Source organism: Oncorhynchus kisutch, unplaced genomic scaffold (assembly GCF_002021735.2).
Source record: "Oncorhynchus kisutch isolate 150728-3 unplaced genomic scaffold, Okis_V2 scaffold2798, whole genome shotgun sequence".
Taxonomy (NCBI): domain Eukaryota; kingdom Metazoa; phylum Chordata; class Actinopteri; order Salmoniformes; family Salmonidae; genus Oncorhynchus; species Oncorhynchus kisutch.
The window spans coordinates 1-6,406 of record NW_022264743.1 but is presented as its reverse complement, the minus strand read 5'-3'; the positions used below and the strand labels follow the sequence as shown (position 1 = coordinate 6,406).

The window sequence follows — 6,406 nt, the reverse complement described above, 5'->3', positions numbered from 1 at the left end:
TCCTCTCCTACTTGTCACATGCAGCTGTGTGTCAGTCCGCTGTGTATCAGTCCGCTGTGTGACAGTCCGCTGTGTGACAGTCCGCTGTGTGTCAGTCCGCTGTGTGTCAGTCAGCTGTGTGTCAGTCAGCTGTGTTTCAGTCAGCTGTGTGTCAGTCAGCTGTGTGTCAGTTCGCTGTGTGTCAGTCAGCTGTGTTTCAGTCTGCTGTGTTTCAGTCCGCTGTGTGTCAGTCAGCTGTGTGTCAGTCAGCTGTGTGTCAGTCCGCTGTGTGTCAGTCCGCTGTGTGTCAGTGAGCTGTGTTTCAGTCCGCTGTGTTTCAGTCAGCTGTGTGTCAGTCCGCTGTGTTTCAGTCAGCTGTGTGTCAGTCCGCTGTGTGTCAGTCCGCTGTGTGTCAGTGAGCTGTGTTTCAGTCCGCTGTGTTTCAGTCAGCTGTGTGTCAGTCCGCTGTGTTTCAGTCAGCTGTGTGTCAGTCTGCTGTGTTTCAGTCTGCTGTGTTTCAGTCCGCTGTGTTTCAGTCAGCTGTGTTTCAGTCTGCTGTGTTTCAGTCTGCTGTGTTTCAGTCCGCTGTGTTTCAGTCAGCTGTGTGTCAGTTCGCTGTGTGTCAGTCCGCTGTGTGTCAGTCCATTGTGTGTCAGTGAGCTGCAGGGATGGCGCACCACGAGCAGAGCACAGCTACTTTCCCCGAACACATCCGCAAGAAACGGAATGGTGAACAGCTGAGCGCTGGGGAGATCCGAGACTTCGTACAGGGTGTCAAGGACAAGACCATCCAAGAGAGCCAGATTGGTACACACACACACACACACACACACACACACATACACACACACACACACACACACACACACACACACACATACACATACACACACATACACATACACACACACACACATACACACACACACACCATCCAGCGACATGCAGGTAGGTCACAGAGTCACAGTGGGTGGGATCAAATCAAATCAAATCAAATTTATTTATATAGCCCTTCGTACATCAGCTGATATCTCAAAGTGCTGTACAGAAACCCAGCCTAAAACCCCAAACAGCAAGCAATGCAGGTGTAGAAGCACGGTGGCTAGGAAAAACTCCCTAGAAAGGCCAATACCTAGGAAGAAACCTAGAGAGGAACCAGGCTATGTGGGGTGGCCAGTCCTCTTCTGGCTGTGCCGGGTGGAGATTATAACAGAACATGGCCAAGATGTTCAAATGTTCATAAATGACCAGCATGGTCGAATAATAATAAGGCAGAACAGTTGAAACTGGAGCAGCAGCACAGTCAGGTGGAAGTTGAAACTGGAGCAGCAGCATGGCCAGGTGGACTGGGGACAGCAAGGAGTCATCATGTCAGGTAGTCCTGGGGCATGGTCCTAGGGCTCAGGTCCTCCGAGAGAGAGAAAGAAAGAGAGAAGGAGAGAATTAGAGAACGCACACTTAGATTCACACAGGACACCGAATAGGACAGGAGAAGTACTCCAGATATAACAAACTGACCCCAGCCCCCCGACACAAACTACTGCAGCATAAATACTGGAGGCTGAGACAGGAGGGGTCAGGAGACACTGTGGCCCCATCCGAGGACACCCCCGGACAGGGCCAAACAGGAAGGATATAACCCCACCCACTTTGCCAAAGCACAGCCCCCACACCACTAGAGGGATATCTTCAAACACCAACTTACCATCCTGAGACAAGGCTGAGTATAGCCCACAAAGATCTCCGCCACGGCACAACCCAAGGGGGGGGCGCCAACCCAGACAGGATGACCACAACAGTGAATCAACCCACTCAGGTGACGCACCCCCTCCAGGGACGGCATGAGAGAGCCCCAGCAAGCCAGTGACTCAGCCCCTGTAATAGGGTTAGAGGCAGAGAATCCCAGTGGAAAGAGGGGAACAGGCCAGGCAGAGACAGCAAGGGCGGTTCGTTGCTCCAGAGCCTTTCCGTTCACCTTCCCAATCCTGGGCCAGACTACACTCAATCATATGACCCACTGAAGAGATGAGTCTTCAGTAAAGACCTAAGGTTGAGACCGAGTTTGCGTCTCTGACATGGGTAGGCAGACCGTTCCATAAAAATGGAGCTCTATAGGAGAAAGCCCTGCCTCCAGCTGTTTGCTTAGAAATTCTAGGGACAATTAGGAGGCCTGCGTCTTGTGACCGTAGCGTACGTGTAGGTATGTACGGCAGGACCAAATCAGAGAGATAGGTAGGAGCAAGCCCATGTAATGCTTTGTAGGTTAGCAGTAAAACCTTGAAATCAGCCCTTGCTTTGACAGGAAGCCAGTGTAGAGAGGCTAGCACTGGAGTAATATGATCAAATTTTTTGGTTCTAGTCAGGATTCTAGCAGCCGTATTTAGCACTAACTGAAGTTTATTTAGTGCTTTATCCGGGTAGCCGGAAAATAGAGTATTGCAGTAGTCTAACCTAGAAGTGACAAAAGCATGGATTAATTTTTCTGCATCATTTTGGACAGAAAGTTTCTGATTTTTGCAATATTACGTAGATGGAAAAAAGCTGTCCTCGAAATGGTCTTGATATGTTCTTCAAAAGAGAGATCAGGGTCCAGAGTAACGCCGAGGTCCTTCACAGTTTTATTTGAGACGACTGTACAACCATTAAGATTAATTGTCAGATTCAACAGAAGATCTCTTTGTTTCTTGGGACCTAGAACAAGCATCTCTGGATGCCAGATAAGGCAAGTTATTATAGGTCTGCTGGGAAGACAACCCCCACACACTTTAGACTGAGTATCAATTATCAAGCTCAGTCCAAAACCTGCACTCTACTCTACAGTTGAAAGTCTGATCTGATGTGTGTGTGTGTGTGTGTGTGCGCGTGTGTGTGGGTGTCTGCGTCTGTGCGTGCATGTGTGTGTGTGTGTATAGGAGCCATGCTGATGGCAATCTGGCTGCAGGGAATGGTAGCAGAGGAGACTCTCGCACTGACGAAGGAGATGATGATGTCAGGGGAAGTGATGTCATGGCCGGCAGAGTGGGAGGGGCTAATGGTGGATAAACACTCGACAGGTGGAGTGGGGGACAAGATCAGCCTGGTGCTGGCTCCTGCTCTGGCTGCCTGCGGCTGCAAGGTACCTGCCTGGATACACCTGTGTGTGTGTGTGTGTGTCTGACTATCAGAAGCTGTGTCCATAGGTACCCATGATAAGTGGCAGAGGTCTGGCACACACAGGCGGCACGCTTGACAAACTGGAGTCCATCCCTGGCTTTAACGTCTATCAGTCTGTACAACAGGTACTCTCCTCTCTCTCTCTCTCTCTCTCTCTCTCTCTCTCTCTCTCTCTCTCTCTCTCTTTCTTCTGTCTGTCTCTCTCTCCCCCCCCCCCTCCCTCTCTCTCTCTCTCTCTCTCATTTACAAGTTATTAATGTGTGATATTGTGGCACCCTCCTCAGCTGCATCGAATCCTGGAGGAGGTTGGCTGTTGCATTGTAGGACAGACAGATAACCTGGTGCCTGCTGACAAGGTCATGTACGCTCTGAGAGACGTTACGTCTACAGTCGACAGCCTCCCACTCATCACAGGTCTGTCAACAACAACAACAACAGCAAACTGGACTACCTTTCAAAGTAGAGAAATGAACATGTGAATAGTGTGTGTTCTCTCCAGGCTCTATCATCTCTAAGAAGGGTGCTGAGTCTCTGAGTGCCTTGGTTCTGGATGTGAAGTTTGGGAATGCAGCTCTCTACAAAGACCTGGGCAGTGCCAAGTCGCTGGCCCAGTCCATGGTAACCCTAACACTGACACCTGACCTTTACCCCATTCTTGTCTGAATGTCTGGAGGGCCATGTTTTCACTGCTGCCTTGTACTTGATTGATCAAATAAGGTTGTTGATTTAGTTAGGAACTCAACTGGTTGTCAAGTCTGGAATAGAAAGGACATAACACAAAGCAGACCCCTGACCCTTACCATGACCCCTGACCCTTACCAGACCCCTCACCCTTACCAGACCCCTGACCCTTACCATGACCCCTGACCCTTACCAGACCCCTCACCCTTACCAGACCCCTGACCCTTACCATGACCCCTGACCCTTACCAGACCCCTGACCCTTACCATGACCCCTGACCCTTACCAGACCCCTCACCCTTACCATGACTCCTGACCCTTACCATGACCACTGACCCTTACCATGACCCCTGACCCTTACCAGACCCCTCACCCTTACCTTGACCCCTGACCCTTACCAGACCCCTCACCCTTACCAGACCCCTGACCCTTACCAGACCCCTCACCCTTACCATGACCCCTGACCCTTACCATGACCCCTGACCCTTACCAGACCCCTCACCCTTACCAGACCCCTCACCCTTACCATGACCCCTGACCCTTACCATGACCCCTGACCCTTACCATGACCCCTGACCCTTACCAGACCCCTCACCCTTACCTTGACCCCTGACCCTTACCAGACCCCTCACCCTTACCAGACCCCTGACCCTTACCAGACCCTCACCCTTACCAGACCCCTGACCCTTACCATGACCCCTGACCCTTACCATGACCCTGACCCGTACCAGACCCCTGACCCTTACCAGACCCCTCACCCTTACCATGACCCCTGACCCTTACCTTGACCCTTACCCTTACCATGACCCCTGACCCTTACCATGACCCCTGATCCTTACCATGACCCCTGACCCTTACCATGACCCCTCACCCTTACCATGACCCCTCACCCTTACCTTGACCCCTGACCCTTACCAGACCCCTGACCCTTACCATGACCCCTGACCCTTACCATGACCCCTGACCCTTACCAGACCCCTCACCCTTACCATTCTCTCCTGCAGGTGACAGTTGGGAACAGTTTGGGGATCCGTACGGGGGCGGTACTTAGTCGTATGAACTGTCCTATTGGTCGCTGTGTGGGGAACACTCTGGAAGTGATGGAGTCCCTGGAGTGTCTAAAGGGGAGGGGCCCAGACGACATACTGGAGCTGGTTACAAGTCTGGGTGAGGAATACACACACACACACACACAGACACTCAGTGAATTGGTTCCTTTGGACCAAAACCAAGCAGACCAAGACCTAGTTAGAATGTCAGTGCTGCTCGGGCTTAGCTACAGTCTAGACACAGAAGCTGTGGATGTTCATTACCTTCAAATTCAAGTCAATATTCTGTGTGTGTGTGTGTGTGTGTGTGTGTGTGTGTGTGTAGGTGGGCTGCTGTTGTGGATGATTGGCCGTGCAGGGAGCCTGGAGGAGGGTAAAAAGGTGATCTCTACAACCCTGCAGAATGGTGCAGCCCTGGAAAAGTTCCAGAACATGATGATTGGTCAGGGAGTAGCCAGTCAGATCGCTGCATCACTCTGTTCAACCAACGCAGACTACTACAGCATCCTGAGACTGGCACACTACCAGACAGAACTGGAGACACAGGGCCACGGTAACACACACAGGCACCAGATTAACAAAAGCAAATGCGCACACACACACACTCACACACACACTCACAACACACACACACACAATACATATACACTGCATGACTTTGTCTTTTGGTGTCTACAGGAACAGTGCTGGACATAGACGGCATGGTCATGCTCAGGTGCTGCACAGGTTGGGGGCGGGACGTTCGAAGGCCGGAGACCCTGTCAATCACAGCGTGGGGGCGGAGCTCTGGTGTCTTTGGGACATAAGGTGGAGAAAGGTGAGAACTCTCTGACTGTGTGTGTGTGTGTTAGGGTGTGAAGGGGTGTAGGGTCGGTGTCACCCTAGTCTGACTCGACCTTTGCCCTCTGACCCCAGGGCAGCCATGGCTGCGTGTCCACTACGAGACTCCGGCGCTGAGTGCAGAGCAGAGACTCAGTCTACAAGGGGCGCTGACACTGGGGCCCGTCGACCTGCTACACACACAGCCACTAGTGGCAGAAATCATACTGCCATAGTGACACAAATCCACTCTATGTTAAAGCTTGATTGGGAGATGCCTTTTTAAAGGATGTATAGTTCAGAACTAAAGCCTCTGTGTCCTGCTCTTCACTCTCAAAGTCCTCTCTGATTCACTCATATAAAGTCACAACGTTCTGTGGAGAAAATAGATTTGAACCGTTTCCAGGAACTGCTATGAATCAGAGTATTGTTATCCAGGAAAACACACATTAAGTCAAGACAGATGTTGATTTACAGCTGAGTTTCATTAGTGTGTCTGTATGTCTGTCTGTCTGATGTGTGGTGTGTGTGGTGCGTGGTGCGTGGTGTGTGTGGTGTGTGTGTGTGTGTGTGTTGTGTGTGCGTGGTGAGTGTAGGTGTGTGTGTGTGTGTGTGTGTGTGTGGTGTGGGTGTGGTTGGTGGTGTGTGGTGTTGGTGTGTGTGTGTGTGTGTGTGTGGTGTGTGTGTGTTGTGCGTGGTGAGTGTGGTGTGTGTGTGTGTGTGGTG

At 51.3% G+C, this 6,406-nt stretch overlaps 1 pseudogene; it reads left to right on the top strand.

Annotated features, from left to right (window-relative positions):
• Positions 1 to 393: 393 nt before the first annotated feature.
• On the top strand, positions 394 to 6,010 carry LOC116370853 (thymidine phosphorylase-like; annotated as a pseudogene).
• The last annotated feature ends 396 nt before the right edge of the window (positions 6,011 to 6,406 follow it).